We start from the raw sequence: 22,668 nt of genomic DNA, 5'->3' as shown, positions 1-22,668 counted from the left end.
ACAGCCCTTGCTCTGAGGGCCATTCTTGCATGTCAGAGAGATAATTAAAGACACTATGACTCTGCACATTTGGAAATTATGTCCAGTGGCCCTCTTGTCCTGAGCAGACGAGAACACAATGAGTTAAGGTCTGGGTCATTGACAGGTGATTCCAGGTCAGAAAGTATTTAAACACTCCTTTCTTAAAGGGAGGAAGGCGTTTTTATTGATGCCAAAAGCAAGAGGCCTGGCATGTCATAGAATATACTCTGAGTTGGGTATTGGGGATCTGTGCCCATGGACCCACTCATCCGTTAAAAAGACTCCATGACCTTGGGCAAGACTCTCAGCCTTCTTGTAAACCACTTTTACATTGAACAGTTAGAACTCTTTTGTTCAGAAGTGACTAAAGGTGTGTCTTAAGTTTTTTAGGTGAAAAGAGTCTTAATTGGCTCACATAACTGAGCAGTGTTAATGGCAGTAGGTGCTTCTGGCCTGGATGGATACAGGAGTGTAAACAACTCACCTAGATTCAATTTCTCTTTCCTGTCTCTTGGCCTATTCTCTCTGTTGGCTCTATTCTCGTACCAGTTTTCCCCTGTGATAAGATGACTGTAGCAGCTCTGGCCTTTGTCTTTTCTGCATGTCTTTTTCCACAAGTCCTGCACATATCCTGAAATTCACTGTAATTGACCCCAACCGGTCACTGGTCTGGGGGTGGGGGTCTACTTATGTCAGGAAGGAAGTCTTCTAACTCTACCTAGATGCTGAAGACACTTGGTTTTTGGAACAGGTTTTTCTTAGTCCTGACAGCACACCCCAGGAATTCAATTGCTTCCCCTAGCATATCTGAAACTCTCTAGCCAAGATCCAGTGGGAAGGGGGCCAGGAGTCTAATAGGATGAATCCAGATGGGGAATCATTACATTTCTTTACTCTCAGAACTCACTGAGTTCCAACAGCAGTGTTCTTGCTGATTTTCCACTATGTCACACATGATGGATGAAATTCACATGGCATTGTGATTGGAGTGGTTCAGAGGGTTGCACTCTGGAGTTGGGCAGACTTAGGTTGAAATAGTGACTCCCCCAGCCAGTTACTGTAGAATCTCAGACAAACACCTCTCGGAGCTCTGTTTTCCTATTGGGCAAAAGAAAATACTAATACTTAACTGTGTTATGAGGATTAAACAATATCATTTGGAAAAGTGTTTTACACACAGCAAACCCACCACAATAAATGTCATTATTTTGTTTATTGTTTTTGTATCTATAAATAAGCCTGAACCTTTCTTTCTATGAAAAGTTACAGGGAAAACCTTGAATGTGTTCCCTTTAACAAATGTTCATCTCTCTACATTAGTTATAGTTTTCTGGTGATATATCCCTCAATTGTTTTGCGTCATGATGTGGAATTTAATATTTATTTTGCAGTCTGACATCTTCTGCACCAGATAGTGAGCTGTATTGAGGAGCAGGACCATGCTTTTTCATCTACCAGTATGTCTAGTGTCTTGCACTGATGAATGAATTCACAATTAAACACCAAGTAGATTAAAACTTCCCTAAGAGCGAGAACCACGTAAAATATGTCTTAGTAATCCTTAGACACTTCAACACAATGGAAGAGTTATTATCTATTGTAACAAAGTAGATACTCAATAAATAATTGCTATATAATTTATGTCTTTATTTTAGCATTTCTATCAGTGATCTGTTTTATTCTGTTAACGTTTTTAGAAGTTCACTTGCAAATGTGGAATGGCTATGGCTCATTTCTTTGTCATCTTATTTATCAGAAGAATGCACTAAGAGCTCCAATGTGTGTACCTTCTGTGAGTACCCAACCAGCAGAGAAGAGGAAGTGTGTGTGGCCCAGGGTGGGTTCCCTCAGCTGCTGCCCACACCTTTTCTTGTGTTAATCTAAATAATATATCTGTTATATAGTGCTATACAGCTGATATGGTCCCTGCCCCTGGCCTGGGGTAGAGCAGGCAGTGGGCAAGCAATGAGCCAACACTGATGACTCAGGTTCTGTCTCCTGGGGGTTGGAATCTTGGAGCAACCCTGCTGTCATTGCACATCAATTTCTGGTTGGCTCTTCAGGTTTCTTCAATTGGCTCTTCCTTCAGGTTTATGAGTAATCCCAGATCCTCGGTTAAGTTTTACTTTTTCCCTTATGTGAAGTCAGTGTTAATTCCTGTTGAAGGTATACAAAGAACTCTTGATATGAATGGTACTGTGAAATCTGCACTACAGTGTACATGACTGTTAGTCCTTTCCTACTTCTCCAGAAACATCTGATTTTAACCCAATACATTTCTAAATGGGAAAGTTTTCAATGGTGAAGGGGAAGCCATTTCTGCTTAAAGTGGCTACTGAAAAACATCCTGAGTCATATTATTTGGCCTACTCCAGTCTGAACTGATTCTGGGAGGACAAGGGCTTGTGGTCAATAAATGATTGGTGAGTGTCAGAGATTACCAAGTTTTTTATGTTTGAGCTCTGTATTCTGAGGCCATATCTGTGGTTACAACACTGCTAAGGTTGTGTCTGTAGTCTTTTTTTTTTTCTTTTCTTGAGATGGGGTCTCACTCTGTTACCCAGGCTGGAGTGCAGTGACTTGATCTTGGCTCATGGCAACTTCTGCCTCCTAAGCTCAAGTGATCCTCCCTGCTCAGCCTCCTGAGTAGCTGAGACTACAGGTGTGTGCCACCATGCCTGGTTAAGTTGTGTACTTTTTGTGGAGAGGGGGTTTCACTATGTTGCCCAGGCTGATCTTCAACTCCTGGACTCAAATAATCTGCTCACCTCAGCCTCCCAAAGGCTGGGATTACAGCCACTGTGCCTGCCCCCACCCCACCCTTTACCCTTTTAGTTAAAAAAGAAATTAGCTCTGTCTTTCCCCTTGGGATAATGAAGAGTCAGGTTAGCTTTGAAACATGGATATGGTCCATGTGATACCCTGAAGTTCCTGTAGCCTTAGATGTTGTGAACAGCTTCAGGAAACAAGACTCAGGCATGAAAAGCACCCAGCAGTAGACACAATGCCTGAAGCATCAAGAGAGAAATGTATCAGATGTTCTTGTGAAAACCAGTTGTGTCTCACCTACCTGTATGTGTTAAAGATAGAGGGATATGTTCGTCACACAATGCCTCACAGTCTTTTCTAAACATCTAAACAGCTTTTCTTCTCTGTTAAAGATATTGTCTTTAACCTAAAACATATATGAAATTATTTTCATAATTCAAATGAAATGGATATTTTTTAGAAAAGCACAGACCATATTGATCCAGCACATGACAAAAGAAAATTCTTTGTTGATATGAAAACATTTGATGATACGCCGTCTGTCTTAAGACATACTTTTTCTGTTGATACACAGCACAATTGATGTTCAACTAATGTAGCAAAGCCAAGTCCTGTAGCTCAAATTGCTGTTGTTAATTTTCACATAGCGTCACACATATCATAGTAGCTGTGGGGTTATAAAACTTTCTCTATAGTTTTTAATGGCATATATTATGTATGTACTCAAATTATATTATATTTTGGGGTTAATAAAATAGCTACAAAAAAACAAACAAAAACATATGCCATGTGTTGGTGGAAGCCAGAGATGGAGTCTTTAGCCTACTGACTTCTCAGCTGGGTTCCCCACTATCCCATATGGCCTCCCTGAACAGAATCAAAAGCATTCTGCATCTCACTTTAAGCTGGTTTTTTTTTTTTTTTTTTTTTTTTTTTTTTTTTTTTTTTGTACTTTAGGTTCTGGGATACATATGCAGATCATGCAGGATTGTTGCATAGGTACACACATGGCAATGTGGTTTGCTGCCTCCATCCCCCCACCACCTACATCTGGCATTTCTCCCCATGTTATCCCTCCTTGACCTCCCCAACCCCCAGCTGTCCCTCCCTTGGACCCCCAAACAGACCCCAGTGTGTGATGTGCCCTTCCCTGTGTCCATGTGTTCTCATTGTTCAACACCTGCCTATGAGTCAGAACATGAGGTGTTTGATTTTCTGTTCTTGTGTCAGTTTGCTGAGAATGATGGTTTCTAGATTCATCCATGTCCCTACAAAGGACATGAACTCCCTAAAACCATAAAAACCCTAGAAGAAAACCTAGGCAAAACCATTCAGGACATAGGCATAGGGAGGGACTTCATAACTAAAACACCAAAAGCATTGGCAACAAAATCCAAAATAGACAAACGGGACCTAATTAAACTCTAGAGCTTCTGTACAGCAAAAGAAACAGTGATTAGAGTGAATGGGCACCCAACAGAATAGGAAAAAAATTTTGCAATCTACCCATCTGACAAAGGATATGCAGAATCTACAAAGAACTAAAGCAGATTTACAAGGAAAAAAGCAAACAAACCCATCCAAAATTGGGCGAAGGATATGAACAGACACTTTTCAAAAGAAGACATATGAGGCCAGCAAACATATGAAAAAATGCTCATCATTACTGATTATTAGAGAAATGCAAATCAAAACCACATTGTGATACTACCTCATGCCAGTTAGAATGGCGATCATTAAAACATCTAGAAACGACAGATGCTGGAGAGGATGTGGAGAAATAGGAACACTTTTACACTGTTAGTGGGAGTGTAAACTAGTTCAACCATTGTGGAAGACAGTGTGGCACTTCCTCAAGGACCTAGAAATAGAAATTCCATTTGACCCAGCAATCCCATTGCTGGGTATATACCCAAAGGATTATAAATCATTCTATTGTAAAGACACATGCACACATATGTTCATAGTGGCACTGTTTACAATAGAAAAGACCTGGAACCAACCCAAATGGCCATTGATGATAGACTGGACAAGGAAAATGTGGCACATTTACACCATAGAATACTATGCAGCCATAAAAAGCTGGGTTTTGAGTTTAGAAACTTTTAATGGAATTAATGGGCAGGAACACAAGTTAAAGCAAGTTTTTGACTGCTGACATGCCAGCCTGCCATATTTTCATAGTAACCCAAGTTAAGAGTTTATTTATTTTCTCAATTTGCTATAAATGGTATTAACAACAGGCCATTTGGAGACCTGAAAAACTACAGATGCCAACAGAAACACATCTTTCATATTTTATGGTTATTTGAGTCACTGAGTGTGGGGACCGTTGAAGAGGAAAGTATAGGTTGATTTCCATGATCATCATGGTCATTGTTGTCATTATCATAGTTGCTATTAATCAAAGCTGAGAGATTTCAAGTGAAAAAACAAATCTGAAATGTGATTGTACCCTGAAGTGTCCCACTTCTCGCCCTCTCCTTCTTTAAGGAATAGATTTGAAAACCCAGGCTCATGTCTAAATAAAAATAAGTTAGATTTTATTTTATTTATTTATTTATTTAAATTTTTAAATTTTTATTTTTTATTGCATTTTAGGTTTTGGGTTACATGTGAAGAATATGCAAGATTGTTGCATATGTACACATATGGTAGTGTGATTTGCTGCCTTCCTCCCCATCACCTATATCTGGCATTTCTCCCCATGCTGTCTCTCCCCAACTCCCCACCCCCGCTGTCCCTCCCCTATTTCCCCTCAACAGATCCCAGTGTGTAGTGCTCCCCTCCCTGTGTCCATATGTTCTCACTGTTCAACACCCACCTATGAGTGAGAACATGCGGTGTTTGATTTTCTGCTCTTGTGTCAGTTTGCTGAGAATGTTGGTTTCCAGTTTCATCCATGTCCCTACAAAGGACACGAACTCGTCTTTTTTGTTGGCTGCATAATATTCCATGGTGTATATGTGCCACATTGTCCCTGTCCAGTCTATCATCGATGGGCATTTGGGTTGGTTCCAGGTCTTTGCTATTGTAAACAGTGCTGCAATGAACATTCATGTGCATGTGTCCTTATAGTAGAAAGATTTATAATCCTTTGGATATATACCCAGTAATGGGATTGCTGAGTCAAATGGAATTTCTGTTTCTAAGTCCTTAAGGAATCGCCACACTGTCTTCCACAATGGTTGAACTAATTTACACTCCCACCAACAGTGTAAAAGTGTTCCTATTTCTCCACATCCTTTCCAGCATCTGTTGTCTCTAGATTTTTTTAATGATCGCCATTTGAACTGGCGTGAGATGATATCTCAATGTAGTTTTGACTTGCATTATGGTTGGACTCTGTGTCCCCACCCAAATCACATCTTGAATTGTAATCTCCAGGTGTGAAGGAGGGGCCTGGTGGGAGGTGACTGGAAAATGGTGATGGTTTCCCCCATGGTATTCTTTTAATAGTGAATGAGTTCTCACGAGAGCTCTGGTTTTAAAAGTGCTTGGCATTCACCCTTTGCTCTCTCTCTCTCTTTCCTGCCACCATGTAAGACATGCTTTGCTTCCCTTGTGCCTTCTTCCATACCTGTAAGTTTCCTGAAACCTCCCCAGCCATATGGAACTATGAGCCAATTAATTAAACTTCTTTCCCTTATAAATTACCTAGTCTCAGGTAGTATCTTTATAGCAGTGTGAGAATGGACTGATACAGAAGGAAATACCATTTCTTTTGGCATGGATGGCTCTAAAGTCATCTCTTCCCATTGGGTCAACCATATTCAAATAACTAGGCTTCTAGCATTTCTAGTTACAAGATACACGAATTGGAGCAGTTCCAGGTGATGTTATAGGGTATTTGTAACAGACCTAGATGAATGAGATATAAATTTCAATGTCTTGTGTCTTTGAGAATAGCCCTGGAACATTTTTTAAAGTTGTTTCTATTGCTGGAAAGTGGTCTAAAACTCTTCTTTGAAGAAGTCTGTTAGAGTGATAAGAGGACTTGACTCAGAGTGAGAGCCTGGCTCTGGTCTTTAATCTCTTCTACTCTGAGCTAGTTACTCTTCTGCTTTGGCCTTGAGTTTTTTTTTGCAAACCTGAATACTCAATAGTAACCACAATGCCTTTTAACTTGAGAATTCTTTGATTCTACAGATTGATTCCAAAGTCAGTTTACAGGCCCAAAGTAAAAATGTGATCATAAATTTAGACCATTGATAAGGTCTAAATTTATAGCAGTTCACAGACTTTAGTCTGCTTAAGACTCACTTGAGGTGATTGTGAGAAAGGCAGCTACAGGGCTTCATCCATAGATATTCTAATTTGGTAGGTCTGCGGACAAAATCTTCATTTAAACAGATCTTTTGACCAGGCACGGTGGCTCACACCTATAATCCCAGCACTGTGGGAGGCCAAGGCAGATGGATCATGAGGTCGGGAGTTTGAGACCAGCCTGGCCAATGTGGTGAAACCACGTATCTACTAAAAATACAAAAATTAGCCAGGTGTGGTTATGCGTGCCTATAAATACTAAGTTTCATATAAACATCATTTTGTTTACTCTGCAAAACTATCCTATCAGGCAGGAATTCTCATCTCATTTTACAGGTGAGAAATAATTTTCTGAACTTAGGAGAAAACAACATATGTAAATGTGCTTTGACTATTACAAAATAGTATTACTTCTATTTATAAATTTCAACCAAAGAGATCTTCTTAAGCTCCGCGGTAGTATTCTCCAGATGAAAGCCTTCCAACTGTCTCTCAGTGGGATAGAAGGCAGCTCTCCTCTCATCCTCTGCTGCCTGTCCCATTCAACCAACTCAAAGGGAACCCAAGAGGCTGCTTGGGCCCTAGCCTATGACTCTTTACAACTGTCTTGTAGATTGTGATATCACTCTCTCTCTCTTTTTTTAAAAGCAAATGTTCTTTGCTTGGAATTCTGGTAGCATTTTTTTTTTCTAAATCCAGAAAAAACCTTTGCATAGGAAGAAAAACAGCACCAACTCTCTCTGTCTCTGTATCCTCAGTCTTTCATGATCTTCATCACAGCTCATATATATTTATTCACCCATTGCACACCTTTCTGGCCATCTATCATGTATGAGGAAGTGGTAAGCACAAGAGGTAACCAATAAGAAGACCAAGATGCAGTTCTTGCTCTCAAGAGGTTTTGCCCTAGGTGCTCTGTACCAGACCTTGGCAACAGGAATTTCAGATCCAGATTCGAATTTGGTAGGTCTGGTGGGAACTGGTGGTTTTGGCTGCCGTGGCTTCTTCATAGAGCTCAGCTTTCATGCCTCAGTTACATCAATGCACCCAGAGGTGGCAACAAGGCCTTCTTTCCTATGGCCTACAGCCTGAGGTTCTTCATGTTTTGAAGGACTAAGCTCACCTAGAGTGAGAGGGCCCCTGGATTAAGCTAAAAATACTTATTTTATTTTATTTATTTAATTGCATTTTAGGTTTTGGGGCTAAACATACTTCTTGGCTGAGAATATCCATCTTGGTTTTTGCGTAAACCCGTGTTGAGGTCTTCTACCATTTCACACCAAATTCAGTCACATTCACCCTAAGAAAGTTAAGCTCTTGTTTAAAAGTAATTTTTAAAATTCCCTTTCAAATTAACCACCGACAGGCTCTCTGCCAATAACTGTGTTTATTTTTTAGAAAATCAATTGCACTCTCAACAAAAGCCTCATCCCTTTCAGTCAACATTCCCTCCATTACACACAGATAATGTTTATTGTAGCAACTTCAGGGATCAGAGTCTATTTCTTTCATGGGGTTACCTGCAGCCAATCTAAATAGCAGGTGTTCAGAAAATCATCTCCCTAACACTAACAGATTTCATCTTTATTGTGTTTACTTGTAAGTAGCTGTATGGAAAAGACTGTTTTTTCTGCCTTCCTGCAGTCCTAAGATAAAGGTGCTGACTATGGGCAGTGTTTGCTGACTCAGCCCTGAGCGCGCTGCTAATACTGCCCAATGATTCCAGCTTGGGGTAGTCTGTGATATGTGCAAAGCAGTCATTGTTCTTAGGGCAAGGGAAGCCTGAGAAAATGTGGATACTGGATTTTGCCATTGCATGATGTAAGAGACATGGAAAGCTGTGAAGATTTTAAAAATAATCATATGAATCTTGCTCACTTCCAAACTCAAATATTCATTAAATACACATTTTTTCAACCCCTACTAGGTTCCAAGCACTGTTCTGGGTATAGATAGAAAGACATAGAGGCAGCCCAGACTACAGTCCAGGGTCAAAAGCAGAAAAACAATATACTAAGAAAGCAATATATAATTGAGATGGATATTATGAAGCAAATGGGAAAATGATAAAGAATTAAGGTGGATGTGGTTTGGGGACATCAGGAACCATGTAGACTGGGTTATTTCTGAAGGTTTTTTTAAGGCAGATGATCTTTTATAGGTGTACTTTTCTCATTTCTTCATCACTGCTTATTGAGTTACCTGTTCAAATATTTGCCCTCGTTGGTCTGTAAGCTCTGTGAATTAAGCGACTTTAGCTGGTGACTGTTGTAGTCCCTAGTGCATTTTCATGCACTACGCATGCTTGGCACACAGTAAGTGTCTGAATCTTTGCAGAATGAATAAGTGTATGAATTAGACAATGGCTCCATCTTAAACATGCACATGCACGTAAACACTGACACAGTAGAAGTGAGAAAAAACAGCATTTTTAGAGCTAAACAGGATAACACCCTGTCCTCCTTAAGAGGAAAGATCTTCAAGCCAGTGCTAGGAAATCTCTGAGCTTATAAGAAATGGATCCACGTCATTTGTGAAACTGGAATTATCTGATAGGGGATTAAAGGTTTTGTCCATAGAACACAAGAAGTAATAAATCTATATTCTTTGAAGCTTAAGATAGGATATTTGTTAGGCTATTTGCTGCTAGATGAGGCAAGATTGGATTTTTGTGGTCTCCTCTGGAAGATGCCCTCATTGTAAGCTGCCGGAGACCGGGTTTATTTGCCCCGGGAACATGTAGCACAGTGATAATCTTCCATGGTTCTAGAAAGGCTGAAAGCTATAGGCAGGTGTTTGATCCACAAATCCATCTCCTATGCTTACTGTTGATTGAATTTGGGTAATTGTGGGTGAGATGGAGACTTTACTGTTCTTCTGCAGTAAATTTTTTTTATGTCCTGGAAGGCATCACTGTCTCTTTCCAGTCCAATTGTCCAAACAAGACTCACACTGGCCTCAGTGCATCTTCCTTTCTTTGTGTCTGAGAGAAAAGAGAGATGTCAAGGTCTGACTCCAGAAACCCAGAGAAAAAGGGTCTAAAATTAATAAGAGGTTATTACAGACAACAGTGGCTCTTTGGATTCTTAACAATAGATTTCATCTCTGAGGAAAAACTACTATTTACTTTAGGAATAATAGAAAGAAAGAAATTCTTTCCACTTGTGAGTTCTGTAGAGTACTATGGGATTTCAGGGTCGATATGAGGGAATAGGAATTAAAAACATATTGTATTTAAGAAGGATCAAATTTGATTCTACCTGAGCAGCTATATTAATACAATGACCAAGACCTACTCTCCGGGCAACTTGGACCCTTAGTGTTCCAGGGATACTTAAGGTAGAGACCAGAAAAGACTCGAACTATTTTATCACTGAGTAACATGCTGCTCAACATCCCAGGGAAGTGAGCAATATTAAGATACAAGCCTGACTCCATAGTACTTTCACGAAGATTTTTATTTTGGCCACAGTTTTATATTATTTTTACTAATTTCCTTCAAGACCAACCCATCCTATCTCCATGGTAACTCACAAAGTAAACAAAGTGGGTGGAGGGTTTCTGATGCTGTCTTTACTAGCAGTCTTTTACAGTTTTGGGGGATGTTTCCAACAGGCCTGCATCCTTGGAACTCTGTTTTAACTTTTCTCTCTTTTAAGTATCTTTCTCAAAGGAAACTGAAAGTGCTTCTGTGATAAGAGAACTCTAGACTTGAGCGTGATATCATTAGAAGGCTTCTAATATATCTGGTTTGAAATAAAAAGGCCGTATGTGAACCCAACGTCATTTGATTTTGGGGAGAGATGGTCAGCAACCTAGCACAGAATGTGATTGTTAACAGACTATTTTCTGCTCTCTTTAGTTTATACTAGACTATTATGGTGATTTATGATTAACATTGGGCCTTAATTCGGACCCAAGTAAGGGCTTGAATTATCAATTAATAGTCAGGCCTTTGAAACCTTAATTAACTATTATTTCTTAATGGAATCATAGAAACTTAGAACTAAAAGACTTTCTGACCCAATTCCTCTAATGTATGGAATTCAAGACCTAGAAAGTAAAAATAATTTCTCTGAGCACTTCTTCCATTGTATGTATCCTATGATCTTGTTAGTCAAAATGCATCATATTTAATTTCAAGATTTCTGTCTTCTTGGAATTATCTGAGACTCCAAATCCATTTCAGTGTAATTTTTTTGTTATTGTTGTTAAGAAGGAAGGTAAGCATAAACCAACGACTCATTGTCTCGATTAATGAATTTCCTCTTGTAAGTCACGATATTCATGAATATGGTGTTGCTGCTTTTCTTTTACTTTATTTACAAAATCTTTTTGGATGTTGACTTTTAGAAACATTCTGGAACATGAGTTACTGAATATCGGGCTAGACTGAAAATTTTAGGGACTCTTTGACAAATCATTCTGGCCCAGCCCTGCAGAACCTTTGTTTTTCTCTAGTCACAAATGTTGTAACAGCAAGTAGGGAAGAAATATCACTAATAATTCTGAGACCTGATTTGAAACCCATGGTCAGTAACAGAAATTGTATTATAAGCTGGAATTAAATTCCTGAACTAGGTCACAAAAGCTTATTTAACTCACACTTTTTTGTTTGTTTGTTTGTGAGGGTTCTTTCTGTACAATAAAAAGAAAATATTAGTCAAACAAAACTTAAAGAAATAAAAAAGACAACTTATTGGCTTATGTACCAGAAGAGTCCAAGGATGAACCTAGCCTCAGTAATGGCATGGTCTAGGGTTAATGTGACAGCAGCACCTAGCTTTTCTCTCTCCTTGTTTTGACTCTCCTTCTGTTTGGAGTACATTCTTATACACTTTCACTTCTAAAAGAGGCAAGTTGATTGCAGCAGATCCAGCCTACTTCAACTAGGTTCAAGTGGAAGAGCAATCTCTTTCTTGAAATCCCACATGGGTCTAACTGGACAAACTAGAACTACATGTTCTCTCCTGATCCAATCACTGTGGTTAGTGAAATCAAGTGAGCTGATTGGCTAGGGCTGGATTATAGGTTCCATTCTTTGGTTTGGAGGGAATCCACCCCCCACCCAACTCAAAGCAAATAATTTGAGAGTGGATAAGGGGATAAAGTTTCAAAAGAAAATCAGGGTAAGGTAATCAATTAAAAAGAAATGGCTGTGGGAGAGGCAAAAACATAAACTAGACTTGGCTTTATTCCCAAATATATGGAAGGTAAATTTTTAAAGACTAGGTTTTGATGTAATTTTCTATGTTCTCTATTAATGTGTAATATGAAACTACATGGAAACCCAAACACCTTATCATATATTTCCCCAGATCCATCTTTTCTCTTTCAGTTGTTAGTCTTTTAGTATCTATCTTGAATTAACTTAGAAAAACAAAAGAGTTTGGCGATTTGAATCTTAGGAATTTGCTTTTCAAAAGTGTAATTATCGTATTAGCAGCATTTAGTTCACTCGGGAACCTTCAGAAATGCAGAATCTCAGGTCCCACTCCAGACTTGTTGAATCGGGACTTGCATTGTAACAACTACCTAAGGAACTTGTGTTTACATTAAAGCTTCTTCATGGTTTATTAATAGTTTTTCTTTATCACTGGTTTTAAGCAATTTGATTATGATGTACCTTGGTGTCCTTTTCTTCATGTCTTATGCTTGCAATTAATTGAGCTTTTCGAATCAACACATTTGTAAAAATTTTAGTCATTATTTCTTCATTATTTTTACAATATCTTTCTTCCTCCTTTCCTTCAAGTACCTTAACCATACATATACGAACCTGTACAAAATTTATCTGCAATTCAACAATGCTGTGTTCATTTTTTCTCGTTTTTTCTTCTATGTTTCCTTTTGAAGTTTTATTTTGATGTCTTCGAGTTTAGTAATATTTTCTTCAAAAGTGTCTACTCCCATAGTTAATCCTATCCAGTATGTTTTTCATATCAATTATTGTATTTTTATTTTTAGTTCAACTTAGATCTTTAATATATATATATAACATGTATTATATATTATGTATCATGTCAATATATTAATATATAACATATGCATATAAGATATATACTATACTATATGCTATATTATATTAATATATTATGTGATTATATAAAATATACTATACTATAATTATACTATACTATATATTATACTATAACACATAATTATATATATTTATGTCTATAATGTCCTCCTACATTCCTCTACCTTCTTTAACATATGGAATATATTTATAATAACCATTTTAATGTTTGTCTACTAATTCTATCATCTGTGTAATTTCTGGGCCTGTTTCCAGTGATTGATTTTTCTCCTCATTATGGGTGCTATTTTCTCACTTTTTTGTCTACTTGGAATTTTTTATTGGATGCCAGACATTGTACATTTTATTTTGTTTGGTAGACATTTTATATTCCTTTAAATATTCCTATGCTTCATTCTGGGACACAATTTATTTAACAGTTTTATCCTTTTAAAGGCTTGCTTTTAAGCTTTGCTAGGTAGGGCAGAGTTAACCTTTTAGTCTAGGGCTAATTTTGTTCTACTTCCTTAGAGGCAGAACAATATCTAATGTCCACGTATAACAAAGTTCTTCCCACTCTGGCTGTGGGAACACAAACTATGACTACCCTGTATGAGCTCCAGATATTATTTTATTTTCTTTATCCAGTAATTATGTAGTTTTCTTCCATCCATGATGCACTTCCCTGTGCTCAGCTGAACCCTTTGCAGGTCTCTAGAGCTCTCTCTCTGTGCAGGCATCTCTTATCCAACTCTGCTCTGCAAATTCTAGCCACCTTGGCCTGCCAAATTTTCAATGCTGTTTCTTCAACTCAAGTAGAACACTGGGCTCTGTTTGGGCACCCCTTTCCTGCACTGTGACCTTGAAATTTTTTTGAAGTAGTTAGCCAGAGTAATCGTAGGACCCACCTAATTTGTTTTTCTTCCTTCAGGGATCACTGCCCTGTACTGACTGTTGTCCAAACATTTGAATATTATTGTTTCATATATTTTCTCAATTTATATAGTTGTCTAAGGCAGGAGAGTAAATCTAGTCTCTACACCCCATCATAGTCCAAACTGGAAGTTCCTGCACATTCAAGCTTGAGAAATAGTTTTAGAAGACTTTATTAGCCTCATTGTGTCTACCAGGTTCTATCTAAACTCATTCAGAGATGAAGTCATCTCCTAAGATTTTATGAGCCCCAATATTATTTTTTCACCTAATTTCTTCTCAGATGCCACTTTTTTTCTGAAAAGAGTTTTCTGATGCTTTCTACCCTAGGGATGATATACTGTTGATAAAACAAGATTTATGAGATCACTGATAAGTTCAGTATCCCTCTCTGGAGAACCCTAATATCTTAATAATATGTATCACTGAGATGTTTTCTATTGAAAAGTTCTGGGAGATAATAAAAGTGATGTTCTAAAGCAATTAGTTGAGGCAAGAGAAAAAACAAAAACGTAAAAAAAAAGCCATGAGGCAAATGTGTGACCATTTGAAGTTGTTCTGCTTTGAAATTAGGTCAGATAATAGAAAAAGGGTGGTACTCTGGAAATTTTCTGCCCATCACCAATTTGAGCATTAGACCAATTCATTATTCACAGAATACTCATGCATATACTCATGCCAGCAGATACTCATGCATATCTTTGGGAACATGTGGCCTGACTTTGAAACAAGCTTTGGGAACACAGCCCACTCATAAATGAGAGATACCTCACTCTCCCATACACACAACTCTGGAAAATAAAGATTTGAGGTTTCCTTAGCATTTTTGAGTCTGCTCTATATTCATGTCCAAGAAACACCCCTTGTGTTTCTCCACATTTTGGCCACCACTCTTGCCAAGTGACCATCGTCTCCCACCTGGACTACTGCATGGCCCCAAAGTAATCACCTTGTTGTACTCTTGGCTTAGTTCAGTCCTTTGTCCATGCAATCAGCCAGAGTCATTTTTTTTAAAAGCTCATTTCTGATCCTATTACTACCCTGCTTAAATTTTTCTAATGGCTTCCCAAGGCACTTAGAGTGAAATCTAAGCTTCTTATCACGGTCCGTCTGGCTTCTGGCTTCCTTTCCAGCTCATCTTGTATTGCTTGTTTCTCTGTTCCAAGCATCCTGGCTTGCCTCCTGTTTTTCTAGCAAGCCAAGTTCTTTCTTACCTCCAGGTTTTTGTAGTTAGCCAGAGTAATCATAGGACCCACCTAATTTGTTTTTCTTCCTTCAGGGGTCACTGTCCTGTACTGACTGTTGTCCAAACATTTGAATACTGTTGTTTCATATATTCTATGAATTTTTAAGTTGTCTAAGGCAGGAGGGTAAATCTAATCTCTGTACTCCCTCATAGCCGAAACTTTGAGTTCCTGCACATTCAAGCTTGAGAAACGCTGTCTTAGAAGACAGTGTTTGTTGTTTTCTCTTCCCACGTGCACTTCATCTAGATCTTTTCATTGCTAGCTCTTCCTACTTACTTTAAATCAGACTTAATTTACGTCAAACCTTTTTTTTTTTTTTTTTTTTTTTTGAGATGGAGTTTTGCTCTTGTTACCCAGGCTGGAGTGCAATGGCGCGACCTCTGCCTCCTGGGTTCAGGCAATTCTCCTGCCTCAGCTTCCTGAGTAGCTCGGATTACAGGCACGCGCCACCATGCCCAGCTAATTTTTTTGTATTTTTAGTAGAGACAGGGTTTCACCATGTTGACCAGGATGGTCTCGATCTCTTGACCTCGTGATCCCCCCGCCTTGGCCTCCCAAAGTGCTAGGATTACAGGCGTGAGCCACCGTGCCAGGCTTTATGTCAAATCTTAAAGAAGCTTTTCTGACCACACTACCTGAAGCAGCTTTTCTCTACTATTAAATTGCTTTATTTTTCTTAGTGGAATTTATTATCATTTGGAATTTTCTTAGGGTGTCTATCTTCCCCATTGGAATATAAGCTTCCTGAGGAAAGTAACTTTTCCATCTTGTTCATAGCTATAACCTCATGCCTAGAAATTGCTCAGCACATGGAAGCCACTTGCTGGATATTGCTAGATGTAAAAAAGAGCTGTGAGCCCACCTTTGGTGCAAAAATGTTTAAGTTAATTTATATTTATGTATAAAAAATTAATTTTTTGAACCAGTTTATGTCAGATCTGTCTATGCTTCTAATCTTGACTGCTAGTACATAAATATATTAAACATATATTTGGTTGTCTTTGAGCATTTATTATCGCTTAATGTGCAGGCAATTTCAGTGTATTTTTTTGTATATTTTTCTTACATTTCAACAAACATGTTTTGGGTATGCTAGACCTGAGAATCTGTGATGAAAATCTGGAATTGCTTTTCCAAAAGTAGATTCTTAGATCTCTGCTTCTGAAAATAAACTGGAATGGGGTATTAGACTCATAGGAGACTTCATATACATAAAGGAATACATAAATATATAAGTATATATTTTTTAAACACACACATGTACATTCTCCTGTTTTCAACCATTATCAGGTACATGTGTAACTTTCATGTAATGCTATGTGATGTAATATTACCTGAGGAAAGCAATACCTTACCTAATATTCCTTTGATGCCTTTAATTGAAATTGAATAATCAGTTGTTATTTATGAACACGCATTTAAAAAATTTACATTATGAAATACTGTGGGGTTTGTCAGTGCATACAGAGTGTGGTGGGGATTCCCAAAACCAAGAAATTGATTCAGGGCAAAGTTTTATTTAGTTTTCAAAAGTATAATTCTTTCTTCCTGGCATGCTCTATTCATAGGGCTATGAAGAAGCTTACACTTAGTGGACTAGAGGGATGCACAGCCTGTTCTGGGGACCTTCATGCTATTTTGAGTGTATGTTGTTTCTATTTCAATGATTCCCCAATTGTGGTTGCCTATTAGAGTAAAGAATCAACAGGGTCTTTTGGTAACCATGGAAGCCACTGGCTCTCAAATGAGTTATTTTTAGATTGCTGCTTCACTGAATAAATTTCTCTTCTTTACTGCGAGGAAAGTAGTGTAATATGATCTTTACAATGTGAGGCCTCAGCCCTGGAAACCAGAAAGGGCCACTGAAAATAGGAGGATCTTATATTGCCTTATTTTACTGATAATCCAAATTCTAGTCCAAATGAGAGTTGGAAAGTTACATTAATGGTAGGCACTTCACAAAAATGTAAGAGTCATCAAACAGTTCTGTTTGGTTCCTCAGCTTTTAAAATCTTAGTTCTAGAATTTCTTAAATTTGTTTTTTCCTCTGCTAATCAGAGCCTCAAAGGAAAGCCTCCAGTAAATCCTGCTAGTACTTCAATCAAAGATACTGAAAAAGCAGTTTATGCCTCTGACTTCTGAGTAGATTAAGATATAGTGACATTTCCATAGGTTGTTTAATTCAGACTTGGTTTTCCCTTTTAGCCTCAGCTGAGGAAGAAGAAAAAATGACTGTGATGAGCTAGCATTTCTAAACAATAAACTCTTATCTCAGTATTATTTTGAAAATCTGGATTGATAGAAATTTTTAAAAACAGTAATTACAAATTCTCCCCTGACCAAAGGACAAATTGCATTTTGCTCCTAGAAATGCCTCTATAATATTAATGTTATTATTGTTATTTTTAAAATTTGTGATGTGACTCAAGGGTGCATTCATGGGTGTTGGGACATATATGGAAGAAGCAGAAGACCAGATTCCTTTCTAATTAGGTCAGCCAAGGCCAGAAAGTGATTACATTCATATTATTTCTGCTTTCACCTGAATAGTCTTTTAAATAGAACCTAGGGAAAAAATGGAATATCAAACCTGTAAAGAACCTTTAGCACAGGCCTCATTTTGCAAAGTGAGAAGAAGCCCCAGCCAGTTGTCTCTCATTTCTCTTGACTTGGGATCCATTGATCTGCCATGGACAAGTCTAAGATTGTAGGAGGAAGACTCAATGTTAGGGGCTTCTCTTCACACCTAAAATGAAATCCGAACTCATTGTCATGTTGACCAAGTGGGCTGACGCTGCTGATGCCTCCTGCCCTGTGCCTCATCCACACGTTTCAGTACACCAGCTTTTCCCTTTCCTGAAAATACCAAGTTTGATAAAACGCCCGGGCTCTTTGTGCTTTCTGGGGACTGTGCCTTAAAACTCTTTTCCCTAATTTGGAATAGCTGTAGGCTGAATTCTAAGGTGGCCCCCAAGCTTCCCACACTTGAGAGTACACAGCCTGTATAATCCATTTGTTGTGCTGTACGCCTTTGAATGGCACCATGTTCGAGAGGCCAAAGAAGAGACCCAGAGCCAGCAAATGAGACATGGGATCTTACTGGGGGCTTTAGACAGAGTTGAGAGTCCAGTGATGGTGGCTGGGCAGGAAAACTGCAACCACTTACAAAAAGCTTGCAGTTTGTAGAGCATTTTCACTTTGCATCCTGCCGGTAACAACTCCCACCTGGCAACTTTCATTTAACCCAAAACAAAGGGCCTGATTACCTCGTATGGCCTGTGTAACAGGAGGGGATAGGATGGGGGCTCAGGTGTTCGTCACAGATAAGAAATGGATCACTAGATTGTCCGCTCCTGGATTCTCTAGCTCAGAACCCCTTACCCCATTCAGGTGCATGTGCCATACCGGGTCATTCTCAAGGTATGCTTAAGTTATTACTATCAAGTGCATTTACCATATACCACTCACACTGACTGCCGGGGCGAGGGACCAGTGAATATGAGGCTACCTCACTCCAGTGATGCTACTGATCAGTTGATGGAGTTAATCAAAAGAGAGACTCCCATGTGGGTCTGATCTAACTGAGTGGCCCTTTTAAAAGAAGGTGAAGTAGTGGAAAGACACTCTCCTGCTGGCCTAGAGAGGAGGGACCATGTGGTAAATGCCCCAGGGTGGTGTTGATGTCTAGGAGTCGAAGGTAGTCCCCAGCCAACAGCTAGCAAGACAACAGGGACCACTATTAAACAGCCACAGGGAAAAGAATCCTGCCAACAACCAATGAGCTTGGGAGAGGACTACTCTGAACCCCAAATGAGATCACAGCTCCTGAGTGGAGGGTCAGCTAACCTGTACCCAGCCTCCTGACTCATAGAAACTTGGAGATGGTAAGCTATGTTTTAAGTACTGAGTTTGTGGCAATTTGTTACACAGTAATAGAAAGCTTTCATCTTTCTCATCTTTCACGTCTCAGCTCTTATTATTTCCTGATAGTCTTTCCTTGAGCCCTCTAATGTCTTGTCTCCTTTATCCCCATGACCTTGATTTATTCTCTTGTGAGAACTTAAGAGAAACTAAAACCACCTTATTTGCTTACTGTTTTGATGGTTGCTGTGTTCCCCAGCACCTGCGATGATGTTGCACACACAGTAGGCATGTGATAAATATTTGTTGAATGAATCATTGAATCCAAATTAATTAGTTTTTATCAGCTGCTCATGACTAAATTGCTAAATTACTCCCTGGACCACCAGGTGGCAGATCATTTAGACAGTAAAGTAAATAGAAGAACCTTGGCTGGTGACAGAACGTCAATTCTCTAATGACAGCGTTTCCATCCAGACTTTAATCTAAAACCATCTGCCTTTATTTTTCTTAACCTGGTCAGTTGGACAGCACATCTGCCGTTGCTAGCTTTTCTGTAGCCAAATTATATGATTAACTCTTTAAAAACAGGAGCTTAGAAACAGAATGGATGGATACTGTCATCATCAGCAACTATATGACCAGCCAGAGAGGATTATCTTTACCAGCCATTTCTTATTGTGATTTTTTTCCTGCATAATTTAACTTCTTGAGCATGGATCTGGTTAATTGTTGTCCAGATTTCAGTTGATGATTTTCTTTATTCATATCTTTGGATAAGGTGTTCTTATGTGGGAGAATGGGCTATTATTATAATGTGTCTCTCATCAAAACATTGCTAGCCTGGAACACACTTATTGTTATAACATGCACTCAAACTGCTGAGTACCTAGCTGATTTGAACTTAGGTGTTTGTTGATAAGGGTTCCAATGTGTATGTAGAAATTCAAATTCACTAGAGTGTACGAGCCAAGAAGACAAAGGCTTTATTTGTTTCATTTTATTTTATTTTAATTTTTTTGCTGTCTTCCTATCCTGTGTACTGCTTTTTGCATCTGCTGTATTGTTGTAATAATGCCAGGAATATAATGGGTACTCAATAAATAGCTTTGAAGAAATGAATGAATTAAGTCCCTTACCACCTTAGCTATCATCAAGTCATGGAAGATCTGTTCCGTAAGAGGTTTCCTGTAGGAAATTGCTCTTTTCCATTTCAAGAACCTAAACATTCAAAATCCCTTCATCTGTCATATCCTTAGGTAATGGATGTTAGAATAGTTATTAACCATTTACACATCACTTTTTATTAAACATCAGCCCTGTGTCTGGTATTGTGTGAGGTGCTGAGGACACAAAGGTAGATAGGACCCCTGCCCTAAAAGAATTGACTGTCTTGCAGTTCTCATCTATTACTACCCATTGTCAGGATTGCCACCTAATGCAATTCTCAAAAAGAATCTGAGCTTCATTGGAGTATAGGGCCTGGACATTCTGAAGACTGCTTTTATTTGAATGTCTGGGTTTGTAATATTGATATTCCTTTCCTTGCTTTTACTTAGTTAAGGTAATGAAGGCTACCTGCTGAAACAGATAAACCTCAGCAGATTAGCATAATAGAAATATATTTCTCATTTATGTAATTTCCAAATGAGGTTCCAGATCATTTGGCAATTCTGTCCAAAGCTGTGATTTAGGAATTCAGATTTCTTCCAGTTTACAAGTCTGCAGTATTCAACTTGTAATGTTGCTTCTCAGGGAGAAAGAAAGGAAGATCTCATGGGTCAAGCCTGGATGTGCACACAATCCTTTGACCAGAGCTCAATCACATGATCACACCTACCTGTGAGAGAGCTGTAATAACGTAGTCAATGAGCATATGAAGTGCACTCATGTTCACTGGAGTGCAACTAGAAGAGATAATTCCTATTTATCAAGTTTTAGGGAGTTTAGTCACCTTTCTTTCTTTTAAAAGATCAGAATTGTTTTAAAGTTAAAGTATTTTACCTTTAGGAATTATTTTGAATAATTTTTAAGGGAGGAACATGCTTATTTAATAAACCAAAATATTTGCAGAAATTCTAGGCTATTCTGACAAAAACAACCATTTTAAAATACCATAAAAATATAGTGAATGTAATAAAGAAAATGTAGTAAAGGTACATTCTAGGAAAAAAAATGAAACAGGTTTTGTGAATAGGCAGCAAGTCTGTCACACTGATTCTCTGGCGTTGAAGAAATTCCCTAAGCATTTCTAGGCTAACTCTGTTATCCATGTAGAGTGATAAAGAGGCTGGGGTCAGAGTAACTGGGCTGTGTTTTTCTGTTACTTATCAATCTGTCAGCTTTTTACAGGCACTTTTGCTCTCCGGGTTTCAATAGGTTTACATAAAATGGTGACAAGACACACATCTTGTATATTTTTCATATACTGTCATACGCCACTTGATTTTGTTGTTGTGCAAACAGGATAGAATGTACTTACACACACTTGGATGGGATAGCCTGCCACACACATAGGCTATATAGCATGGCTTTTGCTCTTAGGCTGCAAACTTGTACAGCTTGTTACAGTACTGAACATTGCAGGCATTTATAACACTATGGCAAATATTTGTGTATCTAAACATGAAAAAGGTACAGTAAAAATATGGCATTGTAAGCTTAAAAAACCACCATCCCGTATGTGGTTAATTGTTGAACAAAACATTATATAGTGCATATATTTGCTTGGAAGATTAAATAAAATAATTACCATGGAAATATGCTATGAAGTGCAAATTTCAGTGTAAATAGAAAGAAGTATCTTTCTTCTCCTCATCACCATCACCATTAGGGTCACGGAATATAAGGAAAAGATAGGAAGGAAAGTAAGGATGTCCAATCTGGCATCAGCTTTATCTTGCCCTACTTGTCTCTCACCCTTTATAGTTGTATTGAAATTCACGCTGCCTTCTAATAAATCACACCAACAGCATGTATTCATTTTCCTGACAAAGACTTACCGAGGTCTAAAAATAAACAACCATCTTTACCATTGTGTTGAGCTCTAATCCTGTGGCTGACAGTAGACTAGGTATGGACTTGACCCATGTGATCTCATTTGATTCTACCTTACAACTCTAGGAGGCAGATTCTCCTATCACCCCGTTTTTCACAGATGAGGAAACCAAAGCTCATAAATGTGAAGATGTGCATTTTGTTTTTTCTTTTTTTTTTTTTTTACAGGAATTTTTTTTTTTCCCACCTCCCCACCCCCCGCCCCTCCCCCATTTCCCCCCAACAGACCCCAGTGTGTAGTGCTCCCCTCCCTGTGTCCATGTGTTCTCATTGTTCAACACCCGCCTATGAGCGAGAATATACGGTGTTTGATTTTCTGCTCTTGTGTCAGTTTGCTGAGAATGATGGTTTCCAGGTTCATCCATGTCCCTATAAAGGACGTGAACTCATCGTTTTTGATGGCTGCATAATATTCCATGGTGTATATGTACCACATTTTCCCTATCCAATCTATCATCGTTGGGCATTTGGGTTGGTTCCAGGTCTTTGCTATTG

Source organism: Saimiri boliviensis, chromosome 1 (genome assembly GCF_048565385.1).
Source record: "Saimiri boliviensis isolate mSaiBol1 chromosome 1, mSaiBol1.pri, whole genome shotgun sequence".
In the NCBI taxonomy this organism is placed as follows: domain Eukaryota; kingdom Metazoa; phylum Chordata; class Mammalia; order Primates; family Cebidae; genus Saimiri; species Saimiri boliviensis.
This window is presented reverse-complemented; position numbering follows the sequence as displayed.